This window comes from Taudactylus pleione, unplaced genomic scaffold (assembly GCF_031769625.1).
Source record: "Taudactylus pleione unplaced genomic scaffold, aTauple2 ptg000276l, whole genome shotgun sequence".
NCBI classification, from domain to species: domain Eukaryota; kingdom Metazoa; phylum Chordata; class Amphibia; order Anura; family Myobatrachidae; genus Taudactylus; species Taudactylus pleione.
In genome coordinates this window covers 1,756,297-1,773,850 of record NW_028284678.1, presented here as the reverse complement: position 1 = coordinate 1,773,850, position 17,554 = coordinate 1,756,297, and the positions used below count along the sequence as shown (strand labels likewise).

At 39.8% G+C, this 17,554-nt stretch overlaps 1 protein-coding gene and 1 pseudogene across 1 annotated transcript in view; one reads left to right on the top strand and one right to left on the bottom strand.

Annotated features, from left to right (window-relative positions):
• The window catches only part of TMPRSS15 (transmembrane serine protease 15), a 441,506-nt gene that overhangs the window by 158,973 nt on the left and 264,979 nt on the right, over positions 1-17,554 (top strand). The window lies entirely within an intron of this gene.
• On the bottom strand, positions 1,230-6,136 carry LOC148513572 (uncharacterized; annotated as a pseudogene).

Below are 17,554 nucleotides of genomic sequence, written 5' to 3'. Positions count from 1 at the left end.
CCTTTCCAATATATCTGGTGTATTTTTTCAAATCCTTCTAACAGAGGATTTTGTGAAGGGAGCAGCTTGTGAACTTACTAAGTACTGGTATTTATTTTCTATATATTTTATTGTTTAAGCGCAAGTTGAAGGTATTGTCTTTGTGTGATATATATATATATATATATATATATATATATATATACTGATAATGTGTGACCAATCAAATTAATCTCTTATGGCCACAAAGGGGGAACTGCCACCGCAGCTAGCTTGTAATCATTTGTAAAATTAAATATATTTCTAGGAATATGAGGATGAGAGACATTGCCAGAAATAAAACATCACCATTTGTTATTTCAGATACACTGCACATATACTTTTCAAAGAAATCAAATAGGTTTAAATAAATATGTCAAATGTTTAGACAGAATGCATGCAGATGTATTTGTCTCACTGTGAGACAGGTTTTCCTGTCCATGTCACAAAACAATGGAATGGGCACTGGTATGCACAGGCGTGTAGGCGATATGTATAATTAAGATCAAAATTATAGTGTAGCAGACCTGGGGCAGTCATAAACCAGTTCATCCATTGTCCAGTATGGGTCAGAAGAGGGGCCATGATAACAGCAGATAAGAAGTCATTTATATATTGGTGCCAAGTACCCCAGGCATCACATGCTTATTTGTACATCAAACACAGGGGAATGTTGGTGAATAGAAATTCCACATTTTATGACACCATGGTTGTTTGAGCAGAAACATCCAACCAGAGAGAGCAAACATGACCCACAAGTCCTTGGAGGTTAACTGGCTAACCCATAATTATCTATTGCATTAAAATCTGAGAATATGCCAGTTAATGGTAAAATTTGGGATATAAGTTATTTTGTAGTGTATGTAATAGTTTTGACTTTGACAGTCCAGCCTTTGATAGTCTTCATAAACTACCACAAAAAAAAAAATTAAATACCTACAATACACTAATTGATAACTTAGGTATATGTATACATATCTATATTTCAAGACAGACATTGACTATTCAATTTGTGTCAGGGACTAATGGGGTAATGGTAAGTCAACCTTTATATGCAATCAGCGGATCCTCTGGGGATCATTGGTAGGATATGGAAACTCATCTAACCTATAAAGATTGATTGGGGAAATTAGGACTACATTTTCTATGATGTCTGCTGTAACATGTACTATACATATAATTGAGCATGACTAAACCTATTCACATTTCTATTACTTGATTGTGGTTTCATTTTCAGGATTATACACAAAATCTGCCACATTTTCAACACTGCCCCTCCTCAGACTCATTAAATTTGTATTTCTGGTTGCCCTCTTTTGCCGGTTCATAATTGGAACACATTTGAATATCAGGCTGATAAGTATGATGACACCCAGGATACAGAGTAAAAGTTTCCCTACATTCATCATCATTTCTTGTGCCCACTCTCCTACCCCAAAGAACCACTTGAGTGGGTCCAACCAGGTGACCCATCCAGTTAATTCCTTGCCCACGGCAGCTAAAGTGAGGTTGCACTTCCTCCTAAATTCCCACTTCAGCTGCAGTATTTCATCCATTTTCTGCTCAACCACCTCCTTCGGATCATCTGTACAATTGGTGATGTAAGTGCAGCATTTTACTCCATACTGAGTTGCTAAGGTTACACAGCCATGATATAATTCAAAACCATCCTGTGTTGCACAAGCTCTTTCTTGTAGGCTTGAAATTCCCTACCAATAAACCTGAAGGTGTCATCATACATGTCAGTGTTATTATCAATCTAGTTTGCCAATGCTTGGATGTACCTATAATTTATAACTCCTCTGGCCATATGGGTGATATCTAGGGTGATGAGGAATTGAATCCCAGTGGATTTCTGTATCAAATTTGAGGCTAAGGGGTTTCCACTGTCTATGAGGTATCTTTTAGAAATGTGTTCATAATGAGTATGGGTATAAGGAGGGGGAGAATTGTAGTGAATGTCTCTCGTTTTATAATTTGTAAGGGTCATGATTTCTGGGTAGTACCCTTCTGAGACAGCATAAACCTTCAGAGTTCGGAGAAAGCCACTTGTACGCTTTCCTTCCACATATGAATTACAGATCATCTGGGCAAACATAAGGAACAGAATGCATCATTATCATTGAACACATTATTCTGACAAACAATCCTGTACCCATCTCCCCCATTTGACTTGTACACATTTCCGGTTGTATAATATTTGCACAGTACCCTAGTGATACTCTGCCAACCATTACTTTGTCGTATCTACGTGTGTACCTATACCAGAAGTATCTCCCTCTTGCAATAATTCTGCGTACAAGTTCAGAATCGATAGGCTCATTATCAGCTCTGTGTGAATAGGTCATTGTCTGATTGTTCCAGATCACCTCCCAATTTCCTGGTTTTCTGAACTTGGTGAGATTTAAACATACCAGGGATCTATCTACATGGTACTGGTGGAGCTTAAGAGTAGGGGTCTAGATATATTCTATTTCTTGTCCACTGGTCTCCCCCCATGTAATTCAAGTACCTTGGCTAACTTTAATTTGTATGGCACTAATCCCACATTACTCTGTCCTTGACATACTTGTGAGCACATCCAACTCTCTGCTTGGTTTAGAACCTTGCCCACTAATGAGTGGTAATTGCTCAAAGGGTGTCTGTCAAATTCGCCATTACTACTCGACTGACATCTTTGGATGCACTCATCCTCAATTATGGGTTTGCAGTACTGACAGATACAGTATTCCTCAGACAACAGCCCATCACACTGTCTCTGAACTCCATGACTACCAGACCTCTTACTTATTCTGGCTTTGATAAAAGTGATAAACCGATCCTGGGAATCTATCAAGCTCTCGTCCTCTCCATCAGAACCACCTCCAGACCCATACTCGACTTCTCAGGGCCTCTCACAAAAACAAAATGTTATGATCAAAATATTCTTGATTGAAGACACTCCATCTTGAAATAACAGTCTTCCAATAACTCTCTGATATGCCTAGGTACAGTTCAACAGTACTACCTTTCAGTTCTCCCGGAACAAGTTCTCAAGCGATATTAGTGTGGATTCACCTTTTTCTTCTACACGAGTTCTCTCCGGGTTAGCGACCTTCTTGCAATGGGAGGAATGGACACAAGTCTCTCTCTCGGCTACTTTCAGTGATGTCGTGCTGGTCAACAAAACTTGGTATGGTTCTTCCCACCTGTCTATTAGGCAACCTGAGCATAGAAAATTTTGAATCATAACATAGTCCCCTGGTTCAATATCATGACAGTTAGTGTTTGGTAGGTCAGGAATCGCCAGCTTCAGGCTTCTTTGCTGATTTCTCAACTGCTAGCTCATCCTGACAAGGTATTGTGCTGTCACTTCTCTATTACATTTCAAATCATCCTGGAGATCTATCATTACGTGTGGCTGTCGTCCAAAAAGGATCTCAAAGGGTGATAGGTTAAGCGGGGATCTGGGAGTGGTTCTGATGCTATACAATACAAGTGGCAGTGCCTCTGGCCACATATAATCCCGTTTCAGTCATCACCTTGCTCAATTTGTTCTTAATAGTGCTGTTCATTCTCCTAACCTTCACACTGGCTTGGGGTCGGAAGGGAGTATGAAGTGTACTATTAATGCCCATAAGCTTACACATGAAAAATGGGTACCCCTGTCACTTTCAATAATCTTATGGATACCATATCTATACACAAAGTCTTGTACAATTTTTTTTTTGCGGTAAACACGGCTGTATCTGAAGCAGCAGGGAATGACTCTACCCAGTTTCAGAATATATTAGTGCACACCATATCTGTACTAATTCCTCCCTCACCAGTGTTCTCATCCTCCACCCATTGTTCATTACAAGGCTCACAAACTATAAGGTCTTTTTTTTAGCAGTCATACAAGATGAACAGTAAACTGTTCTACTTTATATTTCTATCCAGTCCCAATACAAAAGGGTAGTTTAAACTGTTAATAGATGGTTATATGTCATCATGCAGAAAGCGTTAACATTTGCTTGAGTTCTGTGAAAACAAAACAATAATATGTTATCATTTTTGAAAAAGGCATATAACAAACATGTTTTTCTCTCGCGTAAAGTTGGGAAAAGAAACCTTGATCATGATCATATAAAGGAAAACAAAGAAAAGAGAGAAAGAAAAAAATAATTACAATAGCGCTTAGGTTTATAATGCTCCGTGGAAACTTTTGAATATATCTTAACTACAGGTACCTTTTAATACACCTTAAACTTAACTCATGTAGTAACATAAACAGTGTATGGACATCAAACATATACATATAATATATCTGGGTTCAACAAACTTAAACAAAAGGTTTAGAGACAAATGATGTGATAGGGGTATGATTCTAGTATCTGGCTATATTTCTATATTATTATCATTTTAATACCAGATCATAATTAATAACTAATTATAAACCATTTAATAACCTACTTGCAAGTTTACCCAAGATTACTGTGTATACCTTTTAAATCATTTGGATAATTAATTCATAAATGAGTACACACAGGTGTGAAATAAAGTAAAGGAAAGAATATTTCAATAACAATTTCTTATTCAATAATATTCGCATATATGTAAAAAAGTATTATCACATTTCCAATATTTCAATATGTTTTAAAAATATGTGTGTATGTATGTATGTATGTGTGTATGTGTGTATGTGTGTATATGTGTATGTATGAGGAGATTGTAAAAGGGTAGAAATATTTCTTCATGCATTTAGAGAAAATCCGGGACTTTTTGATACATTGGGAAATACAATCTATCTGATAACATACTTATGGGGAAAAAGAGAGAGATATGTTATAGAATAGAAAGAATCTTGTGTGTGGGTGCTATGGGGTATATGAGAGATTGAAGATTACATGGTACATGAATTACATAACTAATATATATTCATAGGAATAAACACCATATAAGGGATGATACATATCTACCATCTCTGTTCCCTATATGTGTTATTTTATAGTGGTCATGTGTGTGTGTTTTCCAGAGCCTGGATACTTACCGTCATTAGCCTCTCTGCCCTTTCTTCCTAGCACTTACTTATGTTTTTACCATGTTGTAAGGCGGATTCCTTAAGGGCATCTACAGTTAAATCCCTCCAATTGGGCAGTGAGGTTTGTACCCTTGTTTTTCAAAGATTTTATAAGTCCATCAATTAGTACTGAGACGGTTACTTCCTTGTGATGTATATCATCAGTTATGTCAGCTACTCCAGTATATTTAGCCCTTTTGTATGCCTTTGTAAAATAATCCATTGCAGTCTCATTATCTTTTTGTTTTATAGTAAAATATTTTCTTCCAGTCCACTGTAACTGGGAAATATGTGGCCAAAATCTGTGATAATGGACCACAATTCGGACCTAGTCCAAGGGCATAACATGTCTACCTTTTTAACAGGAATTATCCCATGCCTGTCCGTTTTCCCACTGGGAACTGCTATTGTGCGAACAGGGTATATTCCTGTTATTTCACTACTTTCTAAATTACTTCCGGGCCTTACCGTCTCGGTACTATGGATGGCATCATGCTTACCTGCTTCGCTAGTCCCAGCCACTTCTCCTGCATCTGCTGCAGCCCCTCCTTTGCTTTGGGAATATTGTCCTTCTTAGATGCTGAGTGCATGAGAAATGGCCGAGACCAGGGTAGGATCATCATCTCTTCCTGAATAAAAACTTTCCAAATTAGTTAGTACAGGGTATTAGGTTACAGTTATTTTCATTTTTTTTTGTTATACTGGGTTGTAACTCTTTCCCCTCCCACATATGGTGGCGGTGGTGCACTTGATTTCACTCTTTCTAAAGTACCAGTTTTCTGCTCCCTACTCATTTCTCTTCTCATTGCCACAAGCTCAGACAATCATTGTGTTTTATTCTCAAATTGCGTGACTTTAACAGGCATATTTGATTTTGTACTATATGTAATACCTCGGGATCGAAACTACCAATGTTTGGAAATTATACTTTACCACTCTCAGTCATGCATACCCATTCATTAACCTAAGCCATTGTGTACTTACCATATGCATTATGTACCCTGCAGATCCATTCAGTCCGCCCTCAACTAGAACCACAGATGACTCAGTATTCCTACGAGTAGATTTAGCACCCATATTGGTGGCTTTACCAAACTGCTAAATTACTGCTTTAGGATGACCGGTGGGGGATTCTGTCTAAGTAGTCCCACAGAACTTCTTTCCGTCAATTTGCAACTGACCGATCTACAACAGGCAACTCAAATAGCAGGGGTCCCTACCTACTTTGGTTTATTTCCACTAGAATTCCGGATGGGAAACATCACCACTCCATCGAGTGGATTTCAACCAGGAAGTTTCAACTGAGAGAATCAGTGAAATTTTCTTTCCATTACACAAATCACACTTGCGTTTTATACTCTATGCGTACAATACACAAACATGCGGTCCAATCGCAAAACACACAGGTACTGGTTATCTATGTGTCTTATGATTACAGAGGCAGTTTAACTAGAACATGCCCCCTGCACCTGAGGTCTTCATAGGACAGCGTCACACCTGGAAATCGATTTCAAATAGGACAAGTTTCCTGCACCTTTTAATGTGTGGTTGCGATCCTTACAGGCTGCCAGAACCTCTCTTTGTTTGGTCCCAGGTGTTAGCCGGATGTTACATGACACCTCTGCAAGCCCGTGGGACACACAGAACACGCACACAGAACCACAGGACAATCCACACCTACCGGTAGGTACAAAGATCCCAGAGACAGAGCAGGACGCCGCTACTGCACAAAGTACTGAACTTTATTCACACCCCACATCCCGGTTCAGTAAGACTGTAGACCATAGGTCCAGCAGGGGAACGTGCAGGAGTAAGGACCGCACGGAAAGGAGCCCCCTGAAAGGGTACACCCACTCCCCAACCGAGGATCACAATAATTATCTGCTAATCCCCACACCATATAACGGAACTACCTAGGGAAGCATTGTGCCTACCCAATAAAAGGTTGGATCCTACACTTATTGTCAGCCTCATTTGTATTCACCCACGTACACCAACAAACATTATCTATACAACAGCGACATACTTCATATTTTGGAACAAGATTTATTTTAGCCTACACATATTTACCCGCCCTTTTCTATGTTATATTGGGGAAGATGTATCAAACCTTTGACAGAGAGAAAGTGAAGCAGTTGCTGATAGCAACCAATCAGCTCCTAACTGTCGTAACAGTTAGAAGCTGACTGGTTGCTATGGGAAACTTCTACACTTTATCTGTTTACACGGTTTGATACATCTGCCCCTCTAAGGTTTGATACATCCACCCCATTGTGTTTTGAGGCCTGCTATAATTATGCGAGCCTTACAGTTTATCTATTGCTACACTAGTCTTTGTGTTTGCTGGAAAAGTGGACCCTGCACTAAGTAGCCTCCCAGACATGTCATATTGGATTAGAGTCTAGTTTTCCTGAAAACTGAATGTAAAGATAATAATAATGGAAGAAACATCTGATCAGATCAGAGCACTTCTGGCTAGAAGCTAATAATCACAGATCTATCTGATAACACACATACACATACTGTACAAATACTATATAGATAAAATGCAAGATATGTATAGAATCTAACTATAGTGTTAATGATTAACATTTCCAAGGCTCTATGGCTCCTTATTCTGGCAGATTACAAATAAAGATTAGAACACATGTTATGTATACTTATACAGAAATCTCAGGGCACAGGATTTCTGAAATGCAAATAGGGTGGATACATGAAAAGAGAGAACAGATCCATGTACAATGTAGAACTAGCATTTGGCAGGGAATATAAATGAGCCAGGAGGTGTGTTAGGTTACCTGCTGATACAAATGATTGCATCTCTACAGTTATTTTTCATAGTAAAAACTGTAACCGCTGTCAGTTCATATTGTAGGATTAGTAATAATGAGTCACCCTGGGGTCTGATAGCAACATGTTTTGTGGATATTTATTTTTCTTCTATTTCTGATTTGTACGTATGTCATCAGTTAGGTCGCTGTCGTCTAACTGTGGTGACTGTTGTGTTGTGTTCCCCAGTTAAACTGAACAGTTGCTTCCTTTTTCTAACAGACTGTCTCAATTTCTATTGTTATTCACATTGCAGAAGACCTGTGCTCCAGAATAATGAATGGACAGATAAATGGAGATACAGTAGATAGATAGATAGATAGATAGATAGATATGAGAGAGATAGATAGATAGATAGATAGATAGATAGATAGATAGATAGATAGATAGACAGAGATGCGATAGATAGCTATGAGATGAGTGTATAGAGATAGATAGATAGATAGATAGATAGATAGATAGATAGATAGATAGATAGATAGATAGATAGATAGATAGATAGATAGATAGATAGAGTGTTCTCCCCAGGCTGTTTTTTGCGGGTGCACCACCCGGCAAGAAACAGCCTACCACCCATCACTTTGGGAGCCTGCAAGTGGGGACAGTATCTGGCAGATGTAGAAAAAGGACCAGGTCCTACACACTTTGCAGCTTTTTCATAATCGGACGACTGTGCCTCTAATAAGAAGAAGAGAATGAATATATAAAATGTCATTTAAAGTTTAAATCATTATAAGGTCAGGGTTTAAAACATTTTATTATTATTACGAAGGCCCCCACCCGGCTAATTCTTGATGCCACCCGGCTGGAAAAATTTTCTGAGGAGAACACTGCGATAGATTGATAGATAAATAGATAGATAGATAGATAGATAGATAGATAGATAGATAGATAGATAGATAGATAGATAGATAGAGATGCAGATATACCTCATGTAACTGTCCTTCCAGCTGGACTTTTGTGTGACTTTGGGGGAGGTGTACTAAGCATTGGGGGTCTATTTAGTATCATAAATTAATATTTTCACCTGCTTTTGTAGAAAATAAGTTAAGGTAACGCAAGAGATATCACAGAAATCAGGCTCAGAGAATACAATATATTTGGAGCTTGACTATGGGAGCATTCACCATCTTCAGATGGCATTTGCTCCCAAAGTCGACACTCACCCCTTTCCTTCTCTATGGGGTAAAGTCCCGGTTCATGGATCCCTCCGCTCTGTCCAGTTCCTTCCGCCTGACGCGGGGTCTTTGTGCACCTGAATGAACTCTAGTCAGACTCAGCAGTGCTAAGTTTCACTGCTCCGAAATATATATGTAGCCTGAAGATGGGCAAAAAAAGCCTGAAACGTTGCTTAAGGTTCAAGTTTCTTTGCTTTGATTTCTAAGTCTGCCGAGTGCAGCACCTGGATATATGTTTACATATATATATATATATATATATATATATATATATACACTATATGGACACAAGTATTTGGACACACCTATTAATTATTGAATTGAGGTGTTTCAATCAGACCCATTGCCACAGGTGTATAAAATCAAGCACCTAACCATGCAGTCTCCATTTGCAAACATTTGTGATACAAAATGGGTCATTTTGAAGAGCTCAGTGACCTCAAGCATGGTACTGTGATAAGATGCCACCTTTGCCATAAGACCATTCGTGAAATTTCATCTATGCTGGATATTCCACAGTCAACTGTAAATGATGAAAGTGGAAGCATTTAGGAACAACAGCAACTCAGCCTCGAAATGTAAGACCACATAAAATCACAGAGCGGGGTCAATGACTGTTAAGGCATATGGTGCGTAAAACACGCCAACGCTCTGCTGATTCCATAGCTGAAGAGTTCCAAACTTCCATTGGTATTAATGTAAGCAAAAAACTGTTCGGCAGGAGCTTAATGGAATGGGTTTTCATGGTCGAGCAGCTGCATGCAAGGCTCACATCACCAAGTCCAAAGCCAAGTGTCGAATGGAGTGGTGTAAAGCACACCGACACTGGACTGTGAAGCAGTGGATATGTGTACTGTGGAGTGACGAAGTCTGGGTTTGGCGGATTCTGGGAGAATGTTACCTGCCTGACTGCATTGTGCCAGCTGTGAAGTTTGGTGGAGGAGGGAGAATGGTATGGGGCTGTTTTTCAGGGTTTGGACTAGGCCCCTTATCTCCAGTGAAGGGCAATCTTAATGTTTCAGCATTCCAAGACATTTTGAACAATGCTATGCTTCCAACTATGTGGCAACATTTTAGGGAATGCCCTTATCTATTTCAACATGACTGTGCCCCAGTGCACAAAGCAAGGACTGTAAAGACATGGTTTGAAGAATTTGATGTGGAAGAACTTAACTGGCCTGCACAGAGCCCTGACCTCAACCCCATCGAACACCTTTGGGATAGAAACATAGAATTTGATGGCAGATAAGAACCACTTGGCCCATCTAGTCTGCCCCATTTTTAAACATATTGTAACCTCAACCCTTATTGATCCTTACTTCTTCTGAAGATATCCTTATGTCTATCCCATGCATGTTTTAATTGCTCTACTATCTTAGTCTCTACCACCTCTGATGGGAGGCTATACCACTTGTCTACTACTCTTTCGGTGAAACAATTTTTCCTCAATTTTCCCCTGAACCTACCACCCTCCAGTTTCAGAACATGTCCATTTGTTCTAATACTTCTCTTCTCTCTTTGAAGAATGTCTCCTTACTTTACCTTGCTAAATCCCTTTATATATTTGAAGGTCTCTATCATGTCCCCCCTTCCCTTCTCTGCTCCAAACTATACATATTAAGATCTTTTAGTCTTTCCTGGTACATTTTGTGGTGTAGACGTTGCACCATTTTAATTGCCCTTCTTTGTACAGTCTCTAATATATTAATATCCTTCTGGAGATATGGCCTCCAGAACTGAACACAGTATTCGAGATGAGGACATACCAATGACCTATACAGTGGTATTATCACTTCTTTATTTCTGCTACTGATTCCTCTCCCTATGCAACCAAGCATCTGACTTGCCTTACTCATTGCTTTGTTACAATATTTGCTTGTCTTTAAGTCATCTAATATAGTGACCCCTAGATTCCTGTCTTCTTCAGTAGTTTCCAATATAGTGTCATTAATACTATATTATTATTATTATTATTACTATTGTTATTATAATAATTATTATTATTATAATTATTATTATTATTATTATCATTTATTTATATGGTGCCACAAGTGTTCCGCAGCGCCTTACATGGTACATAATCAAAAAGTGACTTACAGTAAAATACAATACAATGAAGGACAAGGACATGCATAATATACATTGATACATAGGTGGCCATAACACCCAATTAAGCAAGTAGATGAACATAAAGTAAGGAGAAGCACAAGAGGGTAGAGGGCCCTGCTCGTAAGAGCTTACATTCTCAACTATATTAAGCCTTTGGATTTTTAAGACCCAAGTGCATGATCTTGCATTTTGAAATTGTAGTTGCCACTTTCTTGACCATTCCTCTAGTCTACCTACCTAGATCATCAATCATTTGTTTTACCCCTCCTGGTGTGTCTTCCCTGATGCATACCTCTGTGTCATCTGCAAAAAGGCATAGTTTCCCTTCAATACCATTTGCAATGTCACAAATATAAGATATTAAAAAGCACTGGTCCAAGTACAGATCCCTGAGGTACTCCACTGGCAACATTTCCCTCTTGAGACTGCACTACTACAACTCTCTGTTTCCTATCCTGCAGCCATGATCTTATCCATTCAACTATCTTTGTATCCAATCCCATTCTTTCCAGTTTATTTAACAGTCTGCGATGTGGAACAGTGTCAAAAGCCTTACTAAAGTCTAGATAAGCTATATCTATGCCCCCCACCCATATCTATTTCCTTAATCACCCAGTCAAAAAAGTAAATTAGATTTGTTTGCCATGATCTCCCCCAGTAAATCCATGCTGTTTGGGGTCCTGCAAATTGCTGGATTTGAGGTAATCTACGACTCTTTCTTTTAAGAGTGTTTCCATCAATTTCCCAACTACTGATGTAGGGCTCAATGGTCGGCAGTTGCTTGCCTCTTCCTTGCTTCCACTTTTGTGCAGTGGGACAACTTTTGCTCTTTTCCAGTCCTCTGAAATGACTCCAGTAGCTAGTGACTGGTTGCATAATTCTGTTAATGGTGTTACCAGCACCCCTTTAAGCTCTTTTAGTATCCTTGGATGTATCCCATATGACTACAATGATTTATTAATTTTCAGTTTTGAGAGTCTGTTAGGATCTTCTCCACTGTAAATGTGTTTGTTCCTACCTCATTTTTCTGATTACACCTGCAACTTAACTGTGGCCCCTTGTGAATACTGAACAAAAATAATTATTAAGATGATCAGCTATTACATTGTGTCCCTCAACAAGACTCCCTCTTTCTGTCTTTAGTCTTTTTATTCCACCTTTTGTTTTTCTCCTTTCGCTTATATACTTACAAAAAGTGTTGCCCCCTTTACCTACTGACTGTGCCATTTTCTCCTCAGCTTTTTGCACATCTGATTACTTTCTTAGTCTCCTTCTGTTTTACAAGGTACTCCTCTTTGTCCTCATTATTTTGCATATGCTTGTATTTCCTAAAGGCCATCTTTTTTGCTTTCACAATACTTGCTACCTCTTTCCCAAACCACACTGACTTCCTCCACTCTGCCAAAGATTCGCTTACACATCTTCCCATCCCTGCAATATCAGCCTTCCTATAATCTAACACCTTTGTTTTTGTATGGTGTGAGTCAGTATCTGTCTTTATTCTGAACCATATTGCTTGATGATCACTGGATCCCAGGTTTTCACCCACTTTTACATTAGATATTCTGTCTCCGTTTGTAAGTAAGTCTAATATTGCGTCTTTCCGAGTGGGCTCCCTCACCAATTGCTGGATGGAGGCTCCCTGCAATGAATTCAGGATGCCCCTACTTCTAGTCTATCATGCCTCAGACACCTCCCAGTTTATATCGGGTAGATTAAAATCTTCCATGATTATAACCTCTCCTTTTAATGCCATTTTAGTGTTGTCCTGTAATAGTTTATTGTCCAGTTCCTCTTCCTGACCTGGTGGTCTGTAGATCACCCCAATATGAAGAATCACTTTCTCCCCTGTTTATATAGTTACCCAAATGGACTTGTTTTTTTCTTCTACTATGTATTAATGTAGTATATATATTTTTCTTGACATACATTGCTACTCCTCCTCATATTCTTCCCATTCTGTCCTTCCTAAATAAAGTATATCCCGGTATAGCTATGTCGCAGTCATGATTTTCATTGCACCATGACTCCATAATAGCCACAATATCCAGATCATCCCATGTCATTAATGCAATTAGTTTGGGGATTTAATTTCCTAAGCTCGTATCCTAGCATTTGCACACATTGCTCTTAGAGTTTTCTTTGTTTGCTTATTTCTCCTGATCCTAGGTATGTTCATCTCTCTGTCTATGTTTATTTGGTTTTGTTCTGAATTATCTTCTGTTACTGTGGATAGGCTTCCTGTTCCAATTGCCAGCAGAAATAATACCTCTTGGTTGGGGGAGCAGATTTATTTTTTCTTGTTTGATTTGCTGTCCCCATCTTCTAGTTTAAATAGATCTTGGTGAAACTTTTAAACTGTTCACTCAGTATTCTAGTTCCTTTTGAAGATGGGTGCAGGCCATTATATTTGTATAAGCTTCTATCTTGGCAGATGGCGTGGCTATGGACTGTCAATCTAAATCCCTCCTCATAACGTCACTTCTGTAACCGAACAATGAAGTTTCTGATGCAATGATTTCTATCTCCCCCTCTGTGTACTGGCAATACTTCTGAAAAAGTTACAGTGTTTGCCACCTGCTTTAGAAATGGGATGAACTGGAACGGAGATTGCGAGCCAGGCATTCTCGTCAAACATCAATGCCTGACCTCATAAATGATCTACAGAATGATTGGGCACAAATTCCCAAAGAAACACTCCAAAATCTTGTGGAATTCCTTCCAAGAAGAGTGGAAGCTGTTATAGCTGCAAAAGGGGGGCCAACTCCATATTAAATTTTATGTATTGTATACAATGTCAATACAGTCCCTGTTGGTGTAATGGACAGGTGCCCGCATACTCTTGTCCATATAGTGTATATATATATATATATATATATAAGCAAATGTACTGACTGACTGACTGACTCATCAATGGATCTAGCAACATGAAAACCAGGGAGTATACACCTTCCATGACATAGGTGCCCACTAAGGAGGGAATTTTCAAAATTCAACTCCTAAGGTGGTGAAAAGGGTTAAAGTATTTCCTCCCCCTGTGCAATGTCCTGACTGACTGTCTCATCATGGCTGTAGTACAGTTAATATTCGAACACCAACTGTCATCCCAAGTGCCAAACATCACTGGCAGTTGGTGTGACTCCCCTATTTGAAAAGTGAGGAAAGGGAATATGTTACTACAGAGGTGAGAGGAAAATGTGTTACGACACAGGTGAGGGAGGGGTATATCAAATGTGTTACTATGGGGTGAAGAAAGGGAATGTGTTACAACATGGGTGAGGGGGGAATGTGTTACTACAGGTGTGAGCGGGGATAATGTGTTACTACAGAGGTTAGGGAAAGGAATGTGTTAGTGTAGGGGTGAGTGGGGGTAATGTGTTACTGCAGAAGTGAGGGAGGGGAATGTGTTACTCCAGATGTGAGGGAGAGGAATAAGTTACTATAGGTTTGAGTGAGGGTAATGTTTTACTACAGATGTGAGGGAGGGATTGTATTTCTACACAGGAGGTGAGGGAGGGAGTGTCGAATGTTTTACAACATGGGCGAGGGAGGGAAATGTGCTAGTACAGAGATGACTGAGGATAATGTGTTACTACAGAGGTGAGGAAGTTGAATGTGTTAGTACACAGGTGAGGGAGGGTAATGTTTCACTAGCAGTGATGCACTACTATAGAGATAAATGATTAATGTGTTAATGGAGTGTGAGATAGAAACAGAAACAGTAAATATCTTAGGTCCTCCTGGGTGAAGCTGGGTTAATTAGCTAGTAAATATATATATATATATATATATATATATATACACTGTATATATATATATATATATATATATGTATATATACACAAACACTATTCTCTAAGCGCTTCTAACAGTAAGAGTTGCAAAGTCTCAAGGAACTACAAGTCCCAGAATTTATGTTTGCAAAAAATAAAGCCAATGAATTTGGAGCTCCACAGCTGGTTTCACTTGCACTCAGACCTCCATAATCAGGCCGGTGTCTTCCCCTTTGTAGATCCCGATTCCAACCAGCAGGTATTGTATTTGCTATGTTAAGAAAAAAAAAGTGTGTATATATATATATATATATATATATATATATATTATATATATATATATATATATATATATATAGTTCTAAATAGGTCCACACTCATGTTTCCATAATCATATCGCTGGGGTAGCTTACCCAAAAGGGAGTCCAAAGAACCACCCATAAAAGGCAAAAATATGCAAAAAATGGGGTGCACTCAACCAGTCTTCCAGTAAAATCCTTTATTTAAATATTAAGTAACAACAGGTATCACAGCATGTCGACGTTTCGGGCCTAAATGTGGACCTTTGTCATTTTTTGCATATTTTTGCTTTATATATGAGCGGGTTCGGATTTACTCGGTTTTACTCTGATTTATTCGGATCTCAAAATTGCTTTTTTTTTGCTATCGGCTATCATGTGTTTTGGATAGCCAATAAAATAAATCCGAACTAATCCGAACTTGCGATAAAAACCAAGTAAATCGAACCCGCACATCTCTAATATATATACATACATACAGATGGGCTTTCATCCGATACAACTGCGCCTTCCACCTCAATCCCCCAACCTTTTAAGAGGAAATCAGTTCTCACATGTAGTGGACTCTGGGCCTGATTCTGAATGGGGAATAAAGCAAATAAAGAGCAAGTAACTGTGTATCTGGACAGACAATGTAGCAATGCAAGAAGGGCAAATGTCATGCTTCGGGTACTTAATCCATGCTACTTATTTTGGAGGTGCCTTTCTGGGTGCTGTTCGGCACCATCCTGGCTGATGTTGGCATCTCTGAGAAGATTGTCCTCCCTGCTGCACTCTGGGTTGGCATCCTCTTACTCATGGCTCCCATGTGTGCAGTGCCACCATCTTGGTGCTGCTCACCTGACTACCTTCAACCAACTGGATTCCAGCCACTCTTGTCATGTGCCACTCAGCCTATTGGTGATAAGAGCACCCTACTGTATTTAGATCTGGATCTTTTCTATAACCAGTGCCATAACAACTTCTCCAAAACTTCTCCACTTTTTCATGGTTCCTGGCTCAGCTTGCTTCCACTTCTGTTCCAGAATCTGCTACAGCTTACTAAGATAAGTCATATGCCTTCTGCTGTCTGCTACAGCTTACCAGGTCAAGTCATCTATCTTCAGCTGTCTGCTACAGCTTTTCAGGACACAAATAAAAGAGTGGGCACTTCCTAGCTGCTGGTGGTTACCCCAGGTCCTATCAGCTGAAGGATCTGTTCATTTTCTCAAATAAATAATATAGATGGGATAGAACCTCCTTGCTCTGGGATTTTTTTACCAAATAATCATTTCTCATATATAGCAATAAACAATCATGCATTTATTAAACACTAAGCTTAGACCTGGTGGGTAATGCTATACAGGGCCGTAGCTAGGGTAGTGTGGCCTGTGCCATCGCACAGGGCACCACAGGTCAGGGGGCGCTGTTTGGGCCTGTGAAATTTCTGTTTATTATCATTCTTGCTTGTAGCTTCCTCTTATTTCATCCCCAGCATCTCCTGGCCTCTCCTATCTCTTCCCTGGCCCTTCTCCATGAAGCTATGGCCCTTTTTTGGGTGCATTAAGTCCCTTTGAAAAATGAGGTGGGCGCCAATGCTCTTTCGGGCACAGGGTACCAAAAAGTCTAGTTACGGTTCTGATGCTATCTATAGCCTATGGGCTTCTCTTTGCATTGTGCCCTGGGGGGGCTCCAATCGGATCCTGATGCCGGCATCCCGACAATGTTGGGACACCGACACATGTTGGTCGATTTCCTAACTCTCCCCCTCTCCCTACCCTATCCCTAACTCTCCCTCCCCGGTGCCTGAACCTAACCTCCCCCCCTAGTGCCTAAACCTAACCCCCCCTTAGTACCTAGCCCTAACCCTCCCCGTAGTGCCTAACCCTAACCCTAGCCCCTAATGCTAACCTGCTATTTACTTTTGGGATTCCAGAGGTTGGGACACCGGCACCGGGATTCTGGGTGCCAGAATCCCCGTGGTCGGGATTACGACAGCATCCTGATTCAGAGATGTATGCTAAAGCTGGGTACACACTGAGATAACTGGCAATCATGCCAAAGTCCAGGGACACCCTGGACATTGCAAGATTGGCGGCACACACTATAGCAATTAATGAATAATGTAACGATCACTCGCTCCGTACTTCAGTAACATACATTAGGTCACATGCAAAATCGTCAGATTTGATGTGCAGCATGCCACATCTGATGACCTCATCAGCGACCGCGGGCACCTGTATATCGTGTACACACTGAGCGATTTCGATGATTTGTCATTATGAAATGGCAAATCGGCCCAACATCGCTCCAGTGTGTACCAAGCTT